At 43.8% G+C, this 17,123-nt stretch overlaps 1 long non-coding RNA gene across 1 annotated transcript; it reads right to left on the bottom strand.

Annotated features, from left to right (window-relative positions):
* Positions 1-13,632: 13,632 nt before the first annotated feature.
* Positions 13,633-16,903, bottom strand: LOC125397966 (uncharacterized). The gene is made up of 2 exons (XR_007231250.3): positions 16,733-16,903; positions 13,633-14,354 (listed from the first exon to the last, which is right to left on the bottom strand). It is a non-coding gene; the product is annotated as an uncharacterized LOC125397966 (long non-coding RNA).
* Positions 16,904-17,123: the final 220 nt, after the last annotated feature.

The following is a 17,123-nucleotide window of genomic DNA, read 5'->3' as shown; positions in this document are numbered from 1 at the left end:
TGAATGGCCAATAGGGAGACAGAAGCAAAGATGGGCGGGACTGGCAGGCAGAGAGAATCAATCGAAGGAAACGAGGAAAAGGAGGAGCAAGAGAGAAGAGGGCGCTAAGAACCAGCCACTCAGCCACATAGCAATCCATGGAGTAAGAGTGAAAGTAAGATTACAGAAGTAAGAAAAAGCCCGGATGCAAAAGGTAGATGGCATCATTTAAGTTAAGGAAAGCTAGCTAGAAACAAGCCAAGTGTAAGCCGGGCATATTCATAACTAAGAATAAGCCTCTATGTGTGATTTATTTGGGAGCTGAGTGGTGGGCCCTACAAACGAGCAAAGAGTAAGAGCAAAAACACCCCATAGCACTCACTTCTCCCCTTCACGTGTGTCTTCTGCCCATGTCTTCACAAGGGGGAAGAACAGAGGGAAGACAAATTCCTGTCACCTGTCACCAGGGCACTAATCTCACCGGTGGGGGCTCCAGCCTCCTGACTTGCTCGCCTCCAGGTCTCATCTCTTAATCCTGTTTGTTACATTGGCAGTCAGCTTTCAATATATGAAAATGTCTCACACATTGAGAGTAAATAATCGTTTGTAAAAACTTAAGACTTGAACATCTTGCTTAGTATGTATGTCATGCTTCAGTATTTTTTAAAAAATGACAAAGGAAAAAGCAATTAGCCTCTGTAAACACTCCATGTAGAGAGGTGTTTAAGGGACCACTGCTGTGGCTAAGAGAGCAATAATTGCATGGTGTAGTTGGTTTTTTTTTTTCTCTTTGGTGGCCTGACACCCAGCTCCCAAATAAATGCATGAAGACTTATTTCCACTTATGAATACCCAGGCTTAGCTTGGCTTGTTTTTAGTCAGCTTTTCTTAAATTATCCTGTCTACATTTTACCTCTGGATATTTACCTTTCTCTATTCTATATACCTCTCTTTCCTTCTTACTCCATGGCTGGCTGTGTGGCTGTGTGGCTGTGTAGCTGAATGGCTGAGTGACTGGGTGGCTGGGTAGCTGTGTGGTTGTGTGGCTGGGTAGCTGTGTGGCAGGGTGGCTGTGTGGCTGGGTGGCTGGGTGGCTGGATGGCTGAGTGACTGGGTGGCTGGCTCCTGGTGTCCTCCTTTCCTTCCCCTTTTTTCAGTCCTCCCTCTTCTCTTATTTATTTTGCCTGCCAGCCCCACCTATTTCTCTCTCCTGCTTAGCTATCGGTTGTTCAGCTCTTTATTAGACCAATCCAGTGTTTTAGGCAGGCAAAGCAACACAGTTTTACAGAGTTAAACAAATGCAATGCAAAAAAAAACCCTGCAACACACCTTTGCATCATAAATATATAGCAGCCCAAAAGAATGCAATACAACTTTAACTGTATTCCGAAACAGCGCAGAGTAAGATAGCGTGGGAAGGTAAGTCATTCCATTCCTTTTTTATCTTTGAAGTGGGAAAATTTATAAAGCAAGTCTATGTGCCAATGAGAAAGATCTAGCAGAGAAGATAAAATAGAGGCGGGGAAGAAGAGAAAACTGGCATAAAAAAAATATTCATCTATGTCAGATACAGGAGTAGGTGTCTCCAAATAGAAGCTGACTTTGGATAGGTGTGGGAAGTCCTTCTGTATGTATGTTGGTTAATGAATGAAGAATCTGGTTTGGCCTGGCCTGTGACAGGGCAGAGTAGAGCTAGGTGGGAGGTGGGGGGCATGACACTAAACTGAATGCCGGGAGAAAGAAGGCAGAGTTGTGGGATGTCATGCAGTCACCATAGGGGAAAGACGTGAGCTGCCAGCTCGTACCTTTCCGGTAGACCACTAGCCTCATGGTAAAATATAGAATCATGGAAATGGGTTAACTGTAGATGTAAGAGCTAGCTAGTAATACACTTAAGCTATTGGTCGAACAGCATTACAAATAATAGTTTCTGAGTGATTATTTTGAGTCAGGGCAGTTGGGAAATGAACAAGCGGCCTCCTACTACATTGGATAGAATCAGGGATTGCTCTCCTGTGCTGGCAAAAGCAAGGACAGAGTATGATGTCTACAAGATCAGGCACGCTGAATACCACCAGGTGGGGAGAACTCAGATATTTTATATTGTAAAATTGAGCTGGGTATCGTTTGGATGATGAGATGACTTGGAGCAGAAAGGTTTGAACAGTTGTCTGGGAGACAAACTGAGTTATGGAGAAAGAAGCAGGACTGCCTGGTAGAATGGAGGATGCTTATGAGGTCATCCATGTAAAGAGAGATATCCAGCAGAGCCATGCTATGCTTTGTGCTTCAGAATCCTCATGTGACATGGAAGGACTGGAGCATGAATGAACACTGTAGACTGTCCTTCCATAAGGGTATATAGCTTGCCACACACCCAGGATACGGAGTGTGTGTGTGTGTGTGTGTGTGTGTGTGTGTGTGTGTGTGTAAGACAAGGTTTAGCCTAGAACTCTATGTAGACCAAATTGTCCTTGAACTCAAAGATAACTGCCTGCCTCTGCCTTCCAAATGCTGGGTGTACCACCATACCTAAACAAGCCAGATTTTTGGTGAAGGATCAACGTGTGAATATTGACACAGGACTAGACATATAGTACTCACTATTCCTTGCACAAACTAGCCTTCCAATAAATGTTCATTGAGATAAAGGACCTTCCTTATATAAATCATTGATAATCACTTGAAATCAGGATTACCCTCCCCGCTACCCTTGCAAGATAATGACGCTATTATAGCACTGAAGATTCATAATTATAATGATCACTAAATGTTTATTTATGCTATCTCTTGGGCCAATGTGAAGTCATGGAGTTGAAAGTCACATTAAAAGCGTGGGAAGCCTCTTCCCTCACTTCCTCTGCAACTGTGGGAAGGGGCAGCATGCCAGTTATTGGGTATGCTCATACTATGCCCTGCTTTACATAGTGAAGACAGGCAAGAGCCTGAATGCTAGTCCTTGAAGGCTATGTAAGCTTTAAGCTCATCTTGGAATGTCAGATAAGAGAAAACATTGATAAGATGAAAAATAATCAACTCATTTGCAAAATATCCTTTCGCCACAAAATACATTCACTTTCAAAAATTGTGCTGGTGAAATCATTATTGAGTAACTTAGAAAACTGATGTGTGCTAATTTGTGCATATACTGAACCTCACAGAGTAGTGTGGTTGCTGAATTAATAATATAATTAACAATAATTAATGGCAAGTACTGGGGAACCAATCATATAAGCCAGGCCACCTGATGCCATAAACTTTATGGCATGCAGCAGTTTCCTGATAAGCAGCTTTACTGATAACTAAGAAAAGGTTCCAGTTAGAAATGGTAAAATGGCGTAGGATTATAAAAACCAATTTCTTCTATCACTCTAGATAAAGCACATGTCTTTAAAATGTGAAAATTCCCCAACAGAAACCAGATAAGGTTAAGACATTGTGTTATAAATATTTTTTAATATCCAGAGAAAGAAAAGGAAGATTTTGAAGTACCATGGCTTCATGTACTTTGTCCCTAGAAAGATACTAGGGAAATGAGGTCACCATGCCTTATGAAAGTCTTGTAACATAATTTTGAGAAAAGCAGACTAAAGGTGATAAGAAAGTCTTGGTACAATCCCAGAAAAAAAAAATCTAAGGATCAGCAGACTTCCAAAAAAGCAGAAATAAGCCTGTAAGTCAGACTAAAGTCTGAAGAGTCAGCACACATCCACGGTTTCCATACAAGGTTCCACCAATCTCAGATCAGAAATATTTACAAAACAAATTGTATCTACAATTTTATTTAATTAAATAACCTATGGAGCACTTAGAAGTGCTTCTGCACACAACTCAGTGGGCAGGATGGAATAAGCTCTGGCAACTGGATCAGGTTGGAAAATTGCATGAACATCTGTCCTAATATAAAGCTATACAGTCTGAGTCAATCACTCCCCCCACATGACTTCTTGATTCAATCAAAAGATGCTATAATACAAGGTTTATGAGGCTGTTCCATGACATAGCAAACTGTTTCAAAATTTTCATATGTGGATCAATAGAAGTGAACACAAAAATAAGGATAGAAAGTATAGTTAGTGCATAAGCAGCCACATTGTCTTTTGTGAGCATGATCGAGAATTATGTGTTGAACAGAATCGAGTGTGCTCTGCTTTACTTCGACGGCAACTCAGTAGGGGTATTTACATTGGCATTGCCATAAACCTGGCTCACATGTCATGTTGTGACATTACAATAGCTGGGGTAACACCAGGCAATAGGCTTTTCCGGTTCCATTATGATCCTGTGGGACCACTGTCACGTATGTAGTCTAAGGGGTGAAATACCAGTATGTGACATGTGGCTGTATAAGGGAAAGTGCATAGATTCTCTGCAAATGCTGAACCATTTAGTATAGCATACAGTAATAGCATTGGTTGTGGGTGTCTGCAAGGGCCCTGGCATGCATCCACCATGAATTCCAGGAGACAACATAGTTAGTAATATAGCAATTATTATAATTGCAAGTATAAAATTTCAATCTCGTAATGGCTTCGTCATCTTGCATTTGTGCTTTGAGAAGTTTTTAACGATGAAGAAATTAGGTTCAGCCGTGTTTCCAGTTTTCATGTCAGCCTGTTTAGTTTGATCAGGCATCATTAACTTTTATTGTGATTTTCTTTTTTAGATAGTTGTCTCTCTAAAATTTTCTTATCGTTGACCAATCATTTGACATGCTGTTCACTTTTCTATGTCTATCCACCCACCCATCTAATCCTGCAAAACAAATACCGCAGTTGATGGGTTCCTTTCTCTACTTTATTTATCCCACACAGTTTTAAAACAATTTGGGGGAAATATATTGAAACAGGGAGTTTCACGTGCAAAACTGTCAATCCTCACAGGTCTGGCGGTTTGACACCTGTGAGACCATATTTGTGCCTGGAGCCGTCTGCTCCACTGAGCCATTCTTGCCCCTCCTGACCCCAGCATGCCCTCTTCATCTCATCACATTGGACCTGGCTGTGACAAGAGCAATCGCTCCTATTTGCTATTGGCCTTTTACTGTTATTGTTCTTAGAGAACTATTTCTCCGCACAGAAGGGAAATCCCACAGTAGCCTGAGAAGCACAAGTGGGTTTTATCTTACACCCAGCCAATCTCCACCACTCAAGTTCCTTTGGACTCTCAAAGGCACTTTAGTTTGCAACGTAGCCTTACGGAGGCATAGATAACGTTTGGCATGGCCAATGGCTTTCTTTGGGGGATGTGATTATGTATGACTTCTTCCTTCTTCATACTCTGTTAATTTTCTTAATAATGCAAGTATATTCTTTTTATTGAAAACTTTATACTACAAACTTACATATATACATGCATGTATATGCACGCATATGTATATGAAACACACATATATACATACATAAATGTGTATAATTATACAGACACTGTTTCTTGTAACAAGTTAATAGATTTGAAGCACTTGTCATCTGGGGAATCATAAAGTTTTTCTGGAAGTTTTTCTGGAAGAGAGGAGCATGCACAACTCTTGAGATAGTCTATAAATCTCCCTTTGAGTTAGGAAGGTGGGGCTTTCATTATAATCTTCAGTCAGACTTCCAGAGAAGAGGGGGGAAGGCAGTGGTGGGGGCACAGACCTGAGTTGTCAGCGAGACTCTCATTATCAGATATTGAGAATTTACAGGATTTCTAAATAGCACCGAGAACAAAAATGACTTTTTCCTGTCACATAAGAAATGCTTTTGGAAAGGGGAAGCCATGTCCAAGTTACAGAGCAGTTTTTTTTGTTTTTGTTTCCTAGAATGAAAAAAAAAACCAGCTAGCAAACGTAATCTGGATATGTCATGAGGTTTCTGTTACATTGTGTTCAATTAATCTGCCCAGGACTTATCTGTAATTTATTTACAAAACTTTATCATTTCCCCTTTCAAAATTAGTCAGTTCAGCCCCAACATTGTTGCCCAATATATTGAAAGCCAGAAATGTTGAAAGGATGAAGGCAACAGCTTCACCCTTGTTACACATTTTTTTATTATAGACTCTGTAGAATATTTTTTTTTCCAGAGTCTGCCAGCAGTATTGACGTTTTTGCAGGATGCTTGACCTCAGCATCTCTGAACCAGTCTATGTGGAAACACACAACAAACAGAGTTCACAGTGCTCAAAAGCCATGGGGTCTGAAATGTGATGTTTCAAAGGAATTATCAGTTTTAAAATTATCCCAGCTAAGTAGAGGCTAGTTTTCATCTTTGGGACTGTAAGGAAGGTGGGACATCCGTGGACCGAGGTCCAGTTTATCTGCAGATCCAGTTTTTGTATTTCATCACGGCATTTTCTGCTCTAGAGATGACTTTATTCCTTCCTCCCCTGGCCGTCTAAAGCCAGGACTACACGCAGCATTGAAGCTCAGCAGCTGGTAGCACTGGCCCCCATTCATCACAGTCTCTTTTCTGAAGAGATAAATCATTCTTTGTTCTGAGCCAAGGTTTCCTTACAGGCTTTATCAGCAACTCTTCAGCTTCCCATGAATTCCTTTGACATTTCTCATGATTTTACAAATTGTGATTAAAAAAAAATTAAAACGTCAGCATTTTTGAACAATGCAGGAATAATTTGATCATATGAGTGAAGCAATTATATCATATAGGGTGCATTGCCATAGGTAGACCTGAGAATTGATTAGTTTAAACAGTGCTCTGCATATATCTTGCTCAATCCACATAATCACCACAGTTAATCCACTACTTCAATAATTGTTTCTTAAGTACCCACTATGTGCCCGTCACCATCCCAGCACTGAAATCCACCACCGAGTGAAACAGACAAATTTATTCTTTCCTGGAGCTTGCCTTATGGTGCAGAGGTGAGATGATTAGACAAGAATATGGGATGCTTGGATGTGGAAAAGGTACTAGAAAGAAAGGATAAGTAAGAAAGGTATTTAAAGAGGTCTGGAGCGGTAAAAGGTAGAGTTTGGTGTGTAGTGCTGAACAGGGTGATCAGAGAGCGCCTGGCTGAGGAAGTGATACAGGATAAAGACTTGAAGGAAGCAAGAGAAGGAACTGCCCAGAGACCTGAAAGAAGTGTGTACCAGGCAAAAGGAAGAACATACCAGAGGGCAGTGAGAAGACCATGGCAGCTGAACTTGAGGGCAAGCAATGTTTCCGCAGCCACCTTGTGTTCTGTGAATGCGGGGAGTACCGGAAACAAACACTCGCTAGTTCCATTCGCAAGGGTCACTACAGCACAATGGCCTGGGAGCCCCCAACAACAGGAATTTATTTCTTTGTAATTATGGAGGCTGGAAGCTCCACATCAAGGCGTGGGCAGGCTAGTTTCTCCTAAGGCCTCTCTCGGTGGCTTCTGTATAGCTTCTGCTCCCTAGATCTTCACATAGTCTTCCCTTTGTGTATCTGTCCCAATCCACCTTCTTATAGGGACGCTGACCACACTGGATCAGGACCTGCCTTGGCTTCACTTCACATTAATTAACTTGGGTCTGACCTCAAAATACGGACACAACTCCGAGGCATTGGAGTTGGGCCATCTGTGAATTTTGAATACTTAGCCTGTAATCTACACAAGGGCTTCCTTTGTGGTCACAAATACTGTTGCAAAATTCCCTTACAGCAGGGTTCCTGCCTACTGTGCGAGTCTCCTAATGAGATGCTAGCTCCAGAGGAACCTGGGGACTCAGTGCCATTTATCAGAACTGCATGCTCTCATGGAATTCATCAATGTCCCCGGGCCGAATTGCAGAAGAATGCTGGGGTTACCAGTGAATTACACAAAAGATTAAGTCATCTTCTCGTCTAATAGAAGGATAAGAACACATAGGGGTCTCTGAGCCGAAAGAGAAAGAATGTAATTACTAGGAAACACAGTGACATCATAATTTCCTAAGCTCTCCATTTGCAGGCTGCATCTAAAAAAAGAATCTGAATAAACAGTGTCGGTCATCTGTCTCCTCTTGCACATCTTCCACGGTTTCTCTCTCAATGCTTCACTGGGAGCCTCTTCTTTGCTTGGAGATTTGCTTTTTCCATTTCAGTGCACAACCAGGATGTGAGCCATCAGCTTCATTCTCCAGCTGCTGTATCTTCCCCCATTCTGAGGGACCACGCCTTCAGTCTGAGGCAGAGCAAACCCTCCTCCACTCAGATTGTTTGTGTGAAATGTTCAGTATGACCCCATATTGTGTTCTGTATGACCCGAACATGTGTTCTATATGACCTGCGCATGTGTTATGTATGATCCCAGCATGTGTTCTGTTTGGTCCCAGCATGTGTCCTGTATGACCCCAGCATGTGTTCTGTATGACCCCAGCATGTATTCTGTGTGACCCGAGCATGTGTTCTGTACTACCCGAGCATATGTTCCATATGACCCCAGCATGTGTTCTGTATGACCCCAGCATGTATTCTGTGTGATCCCAGCATGTGTTCTGTATGACCCCAGCATGTGTTCTATATGATCCCAGCATATATTCTGTATGACTCCAGCATGTGTTTTGTATGACCCCAGCATGTATTCTGTGTGACCCCAGCATGTGTTCTGTATGACCCGAACAAGTTGCCTAGATGCGTCTATGCTTCACTTAGCTCTCTTTGAAACTGAAGATAGATATGAATGTTTCTTGGGGAGAGTTTAGAAGCTCACCCCTCTCCTGTGTGTGTGTGTGTATGTGTGTGTGTGTGTGTGCGCATGTGCGCGTGTGTATCTGTGTGTGTGTGTAGGTGTCTTTAGTCCATTCAAGAGCCTTTGGACAAAGTTTAACACATAACTCTTTTCCACAAGCTAACCTTTCATCTCTACCCTCGCCCCACTTCACACGCTCACTTCTGAGAGAAACCCCCCTCCTCACATCTTTCTGATCCTCACCAACAGTTGTGGTTATATAGTTTGGATGTGGGCTGTACCCTTAAGCTCATGTGTTTGAACACTTGGTCCCCAGCTGATTTGAAACCTCTGGATATATGGCCTTACTGGAAGAAGTGGGTAGCTGAAGGGAGCTTGAGGTTCATCACTCATCCCTGTTTCCACTTTGTTCTCTGTTTCCTGACTTCACCAAGATGTGAAGATGTGAGCAAGCGACAGCATGTTCCTGCTGCCACAGCCATGACCCATTCTTGCCACCGTGCTCCCCACCATGATGGAATGTATCCTGAAACTGTGATCCAAATCAGATCCTCACCCTCTTGAGTTGATGTTGTCAGATATGAGAAAGATGATGTCTCTGGATTCCAGTTTGTATGATCATGACCTAAACTCAGCCATGCCTCAGTTAGCTCACTTGAGAAATGGGGTAGTTAAGTCTATTTGTCAGGGTGATTTAGGGACTTTTAAAATATATGTCTTGACCTAGGGAGACAGTTCAGTTGCTAAAGGGCTTGCTGTTCAAGCATGCTTGATCTCATAAACCCATGTTCCAAACCCAGGGCCAATGGCAAATGTTTGTCGTGCCAGCACTGAGGAGACATAGACAGGAGGACCCTTGGGGCTCCCTGGCCAGTCAATCTACCTTCTTCAGTAAGGTCCATAAGAGACCCCCACTTCAAAAACAAGGTGGATAGAACCTAAAGAACAACATCAACACTAGAAGTTAAAAACTGGCCCTCTAATGCACAGGTACACATACACACGCACGCACACATACACACACACACACATACACACACGCACACATACACACACACACATACACACACACGCACACATACACACGCACACACACACACACACATGTACTTATGTCTCTGTGCACATGCACATTTTAATAGCCACTGGTTCCCAGCAAGCACCACGTAAAAGGCTTGCTTTCATTACCGTTACCCTTTTCTAGGAAATTGCTCAAACAAAAGTCGGTGCTGCAAAACATCCGTCTAGGTTAATGAAACATGCAGATCAAGAGATATAAAAAACCCCCAACCCTCATCATCACGATCCTCCTATTGAGAAATCACCATTAAGGAACCGCTGCCTTCAGTCATCTCTACGGAGTTTCTTTTTCTCTCGGGTAACCAGCAGCTCTTCTTAAGGGAGAAGCTACATATTGATTTTAAAATACTTTTGAAAAAACTCTTCTAAAAATGTCAACAAAGCTGAATTCGAAGAAGGCCAATAATCCTCCACACTGTTGGAGCCAAGATATCCCCCAGGCTCACGAGCTAAAGACTTCCTCACCATCTTCTGGTGCTACTGCAGATGCAGAATGACTTGCTGGTTAGTGTAATGGAAGGATGTTGCGTCACTCGGGGTGTGCCCTTGGGAAATATATCCCAGCCATACTCCCTTCCTTTTTGTTTTTGCTTCCCTGATACCATGTGGTCTCTGCCGTGACTTTCCTTACTGCCACAACCCAAATACAGTGGAGTTATGAGCCAGACTTCAGTGACTATGAGCTGAAAGACACCTTTACTCCCTGTTAAGTGGCTGGTGCCGGGTATTTTGTCACAATGGCCACCCCATGGCCCTTAAGTTCATGATTCTTGTTTCTAAAGCCGTTACGAGGTTGTCCAACAACCTATCAGACTGTTGGCTCTACCTGTTCCTGAGACTGTCACAGCAGTGATGGGGACATTTTCCAAGGAAAAACTACTTTTTTATGAATGGGTCATGAGTCCATCAGTCAAGTAAGGAATTTGAAGAACTAGGGGAGAGATGAAGGCCGAGGAGCAACTGTTCATTGTCCATTTCCAAGTGACCGCGCTGCACAGATGCTAAAGACACGTAGAACACGTTAAAGCGTTGGTTTCTGATCAGGTCCTTGAGGAACAGCTGAAAGAGGCACAATTCAGTTTCAGCGAGCACATCACGTTTCCCCGCGGGTGCTGCAAGCAGTCATTGCAGGAACCAGGATCCCAGGCTGCACGGAAGCCACACAGCCGGCAATCAGATCGAGGTGCGCTGCCAGGCTCTCCAGGTGCCGGCAATCGCGACCCATCAGGGATAACGTCTCATCCTTAAAAAGTCAGCAAAATCCGAGCAGATTTTTCAAAATGTGTCTGATACTTTGATGTGACATTTTTTTCCCCACAAGATCCAATTTCCTCGCAGCTTTACTTGATCAATGTTGGCAACCGCCTAAGTTTATTAACAGGCGGTGTTGGCAGGTTAATTACAGGAGGAAATTAGCGCACGTCAGCGGCATAGGTGATCACTCCCGCTTGCACTTGCCTCAGATTGCAAATGACTTGTTACAGCATCCTGTTCAGCCTTTGGGCCAAGGGTTTAGGCCACACAGAAGCTGCAGGATCCATAGCCTTGCAGTAAGCAGATCTGGGTGGCCGGGATGTTTTAAATAACCGAAACACAAATTATTCCTCACCTAGGGCTGCCGTAGCGAAGGACACCTGGCCATGAGGCTTAGGTGCCAGACTCTTCTTCTCCAGTAGTTCTGGGTGCATCTGGTCCAAAGCCAAGGGGCTGGCATGAGTAGGAGAGGGACAGGAAAGGGCCCTTGACTTCTCTCCCAGCCTGGGGTGACTGCTCCGTTTCTGGCCGTTTCTGTCTGTATCTTCACACAGGATTACCCTTGTAAACAGGACGGCAGTGCTAATGGGTTCGAGCTCACACTCCTCAGCTCATACTAACCTATTGTTCCTGTGGAAGTCTGTTCCCAGGTCGAGTCACGTTATGAAGTACGGGCATGAGGATGGCAGCATGTATATCATTAGACAGGAGGAATTCTTTAAATTCGTACCTCGGTGTCACTCTCTGGTGAATGATGGTTTCGTCATTAATTGGATTAACACACCTAAAGCTGAAGAGGGAAAGAGGAACGTACCATGTTGCGTGACAATAAAATGGGCACCTGTGTCATCCTGAATTGGGTATGAATTCTGACCTGGTCATGTATGGTACGTGGCCTTTGAGGCGTACTTTGTTAATTACTGGAGGATTGACCTGAATTACCTTAGAAACTTCTCAGAGATACTTTAAAGTATATTTATTTCATACTTTTAGCATATTAACTTATCTAATCCTTTAACAAACTTGGGGGGATAGGTACTATAGTCACACACAAGATATGTCGTTTGCTACTCATGCCGCCAGCAAGAAGCAAAAGCAGGGTTCCAGTACAGGAGAGTGACTTATAGACATACCCATGGTGCAATGCAGTGGCTCCTGTCCTGCATGTTGTTTCTTAAAATGTAAATTCTTAGCTTATGAGGACTTCCAGGTCTGTGAGCCTGTAAAACTGTCTCTCCTTCCACTTCGGTAGCCTGCCTCCTGGGCTTCTCCATCTTCACGATTGCTCCGGCCACAGAGTTGTTTTTGTTTTTGAACAGGCAGACTGTCTGGGACTTGGGACCTTCACATCTGCACTTGTCTCTGTTTGCAATGTTATTCTTTACCAATAATCCAATCGCTCCCTCCAAAGCCACCTTCTATCTGGGCAGTCTCTCTGAATGCACTATCTCAGTTTTTATCCTGTGGAGCAGTACCACCTGATGTGTGTTTATTGTTCAACTGTTCATTGCTCCTCTTTCCCCAGCCCTCGCCAGAAGTTGCATATGGTCCAAACAGGATGGGAATCCTGAAGAAATACTCAGGCTCGTGAGCCTTCCCACGTTCATTCACCACTGTAAAACCAGAACCGGGCAAACCACAGGGACTCGGGAAGTATTTGCAATTGAACAAATGCATTAAAGAGTGAGCTGACTCCCACGAGATCTGCTCTATAAATCTCGTCAGTAGTGAATGAAGTTTGCATCTCAGAAACCAGAATTGATTGAAAGAAGCACAGAAATGGGTTAAGAACAAAACAATCTCCACTGGGGCATTCCCTCGCCCCTCAATATTTAAGAGGACTCATATTGCTGAAAATCTCCATGTGTGGTGTGAGGCTCTCTGAGAGACACAGAAGGGCTCAGGAAGCTGTGAGGAGTGGGAGAGAGGAAGATGGGGGAAGGGATGATGCTGCCTACCGGATGATGCTGCCCGTGCAGCCTGTGACTGCCTTACCAGAAACTTAACAAGAAGCCAAGGCATACATATGACACTATAAAACAGAGCATGGCTGTCACAGTGTCTATTTTCGTGGGGGGTCATCTTGCACCGCTCGTGTACTTGGTTTAATGCGTAGGTATTGAGGGGGGAGACACTTTTTAGAAGGGAGACATAAAGACAGTGCTCTCACAAGGGATTAATGTCTGTCTTGTGAGAGTGGGTTAGGTCTCCTGTACCTGGCTTCCTGACTGAGAGAACCGGCAGTTATAAAGGAAGGCCACCCAGCATGCTGTGCGCGGTCTTGTCTTCACACAGTTATTTCATTTCCCCCTCCCTACCCTGCTATAAAGCAGCTAGAAGCCTCTCCAGAGGCTGACCAGATTTAGCTATACCATCTTCATCCTGCAAAACCGAGGTAGCTAAAAAGTTTTCCTTCTTATGACGTAACCAGCCTGGATGATTCTAACAACACAACACGGACTGAGATGGAAGGTAAAGGATAGCAAGAGAAAGGGAAGGAGGGAAGTGTGAAAACCTTGTATGTGCTGGGCAGTGTAAGGATGCAGTAGAAAACAAAGATGAAAATCTAAGTGGGCCTCTGAGGAGCGCTGGCGTCTATAGCCTGTGCGTGTCCCCCTCAGAATGAGGAGACATGACAAAGCCAGCGGCTGCATACACACAACAGAAGTGACCTTTGAATGCTTCCATTTGCCATTCTTTATTTAAGAGAGGAAGGAACCTTCTCAGAACCCCAGAACTCCATGTCTTAAGGCTCAGTTATACCAAGCCCAGCCTGGAGTGTCTTACACCAGGGTGACTCCTTCAGAGGTGTGCCCTCTCAGCGACAAGAGCAAGTCTCTGCCTGGTTTCTTTCACTTTCCTATCACATCTCCAAAGTACAGGTCAAATCTTTTTTGATGAGCTCTTCTGCCTCTTCCTTAACAAAGAATAGCTTGTCAGTGACCCTGGGTGCTGTGTCACCTCTATAGCCTTAATGATCTCACTGAAAGGCCTCACAGCAGAGCAAAGTCACCCCCATGGATGTTCGTATTGGCTAGGCAATCCAGATGTTTAAAAGAAACCCAGACCAAGCCCAGGTTGGAATGTGTAACACCAGTGACAGTGACACACTGCTCGTCCCAGATCTGAAAGCAGAGCCAGTCCCCTGGCACCGCTGCTGTCGCTCTTCCGCAGAACCACTGTGTTCCACTGTCAGAATGTCCTTATCAGCATCTGATGGCAAACATGAAGCAAGGCTGCTATATAAAGCCATTTCCAGCTGCCCCCATGCAGTTCTCAGGGCCAAAGCCCCACGGCCTAGAACTTTCTTCCACTGACTTCAGGAGAATGAGATTTCAGGAATGACAACATTTGAGTCTGATCACAAATGGGTAAATATTCTGCCATCATGGTATTCTTGACACCTGTGACAAAAACAAAACAAAACAAAAAAACACGTGTCTGAGAAGATGCCTGTAAATGGAGACTGTGCTTTCGTTTCCCGGTCACCCAGACCCGAAAAATCACACAAAACTGTATTGATTACAACACTGTCTGATCAACAGCTCAGACATATTCCTAGCTAGTTCTTACATCTTAAGTTAACCTATTTCTATTCTTTTATATTTTACCATGAGGCTCATGGTTTATTACCTCACATCTTGCGTCTTGGGTGGCTACATGCTGTTTGGCTGACTCTGCCTTTATTCAGTTTAGTTTTCCCATCTAGCTATGTTATGCCCTGCCATAGGACAAAGCAACTTGTTTTTTTTTTTTAACCAATGGTGAAAAAAAACAAAACAAAACATATTCATAGCATACAGAGGGGATTCCCACACCAGATGCCCCAAGTTTGGAATCTACAGAAAGCTAACTCCTTGGGTTCAAACAACATGTTCTGAATTGGGGTTCATTATACACATTTGAAAAGATATATCCTTTGATTACTTAATTTAAGCAAATTTGAAGAAGAAATTATTATTTTTAGGGAGCCCTCCAATATCTTTTGACTAAAGTTCATCTCATAACATAGATCACAGAAAGACAGAAAGGGAGTCGGTATCCACATGACTAGTTGTGGGGTGGATGGAATGCACTTCTCATCCTCAAGATATGCTTCTAATTTTAATATTAAAAAGTACCAGAGGTGGTGTTACATAGATGTAATCTTCGCACCCAGTTGGCTGAAGTAGGAGTCTGTAAGTTCAAAGCCAGCTTGGGCGATGCACTGAGATTGTCTCAGAAATAAAGAGGGAGAGGCCATAGGGCACTACAGTAAGGCAGTGCTTTCTGAACACAGCAGGGCAGTTGTGCGCATGAACTCATAGCAGCTGTGACAGCAGGCGAGGCCTGCCCAAGCTCGAGCCAGACAAAGTCCCAGCAAGGAAGAAGGAGGCAGTAGTGAAGCTCCACCCCTGGCTGAGGAACTACGGGCAAGCAATGGCTGCTACGAGTTGGAGGACCGGGTGTCTTCAAACATGCTGTTCTCAGAAGGCTACCTATGATCCAGTAGATGGCCCTACACCCAAGCACACATTGTAGTAATACATAGACTCAGTGGGTTTAAAAACAAAAAGAACACAGGAAACTAGGGAGGGAATGATTATGGAGAGGAGAGGGGAGGAATGGAAGGGGAGGGAGTGGGTATGAACTAGATCAAAACATAGTGCATGTGTGAGATTCTCAAACCAAAGATGAAGGAAAACACATTTAAAAGTTAAAATGAATTTGCACTTGGAAGCATTTCCTAGTTAGCTTCAGCTGTCAATCTGACATAATTTAATTCAGAGCTGAGGGAAATTGTAACCCATCTGGAAACTGCCTCGATCAGATTGGCCTGTGGGCATGTCTGTGAGACACCTCCTTAATTTTTTGTTTCATACAGAAGGTCTCAGCCTGGTTGTGAACAAGGCCACCCTTGGGCAGGTAATCCTGGGTTGTGTAAGAGAGTTGCCTGAAGGGTCTGGAGAGATGGCTCAGTAGTTAAGAGCACTTCTTGTTCTTGCAGAGGACTTGAGTTCGATTCCCAGCACCCACATGGCAGCTCGCACCTCTCGACAACTCCAGTTCCAGAGAGTCCAACACCCTGTTCTGACCTCCCTGGGTACCAGGCATGTACTTGTTACACAGACATTCATTTGAACACAACACTTATTATACACATAAAAAGTTACAAAAATAAAAAGGAGTGAAGAGACTAGCCAGCTCAAGCATGGTGGGCACTGTGACTCTGGCAGGCCTTGACCTTCTCCCTCACTCCCTTTACCTTGCTAAAAAAACCTCTTAGACCACACTCCTAAAGCTAGACCCTAAGGTCTGTTTCCTTATTTGGCCAATCCTTCCTCATGAGACTGATTACCTACCAAGGTCCTGCTAACAAAGTATTGAAGTCCAGCAATCAAAATCACCTTTTGACTCACCTAATTAACATGCCCAATTAAAATTATACACCTCTTCCTAACATGGGGTTTCCCCTTGTATCTTTATAAACTGCTATGTGCCGTGTCTGTCTCCTCTCTATCCAAAGGCAATCCTTTGTCCTCTGAGACAAATACCCTTGCCTCCTTTTTCTTATTCGCTTCCCCTTCCCCATCGCCCTCTAGCTCCTGTCTTTGTCCCTTATCCCTGCCCTCTGTCCGTCTTGGATAAATAAATCTCCTTTGTGTTGAGAACTTGGTCTTGGGATGTCTTGAGAAGACTTCAAGGTTCCCTATAAGGAGAAGACGAAGAAAGCTGCCTGAGTATGAACCAGGGAGAAGAAGCCAGGAAGCAGCATTTTGCAATGGTTTCCGCCCAGACTTACCTCAGTGATAAAGTGATAGTCTGTGACCCAGAAGTATACAGAGAAGTAAATCCTATCTCCGCCATGTTGCTTTTGGTCCTGGTGTTTATTCAGAGCAACAAAATACAAACTGGGTCAGGGCTTAGGCCTCTTTTTCGGGTGATGCAGCCAAGATTTATCTACCATGCACTCAAGAGCTGAAAGGGAAAGAGAAGGGGCAAAAAAAAAACAAACGTAACAGTAAAATAGAAATGTCCTATATCAAGTATCAGGAGAGAATTAAGAAGCAGGGCTAAAAATTGGGTGTGGTTACACATTTCTATGATCCTGGCACTTAGGAGGTGGCGGCAGGAGGATCGGGAGCTCGAGATGATCCTCAGCTATAAAGAGTTCAAGCTACACTTGGTTACTT

Source organism: Myodes glareolus, chromosome 14 (genome assembly GCF_982192425.1).
Source record: "Myodes glareolus chromosome 14, mMyoGla1.1, whole genome shotgun sequence".
Taxonomy (NCBI): Eukaryota; Metazoa; Chordata; class Mammalia; order Rodentia; family Cricetidae; genus Myodes; species Myodes glareolus.
The sequence above is the reverse complement of the archived record's forward strand: the minus strand, read 5'-3'. Positions and strand labels throughout refer to the sequence as shown.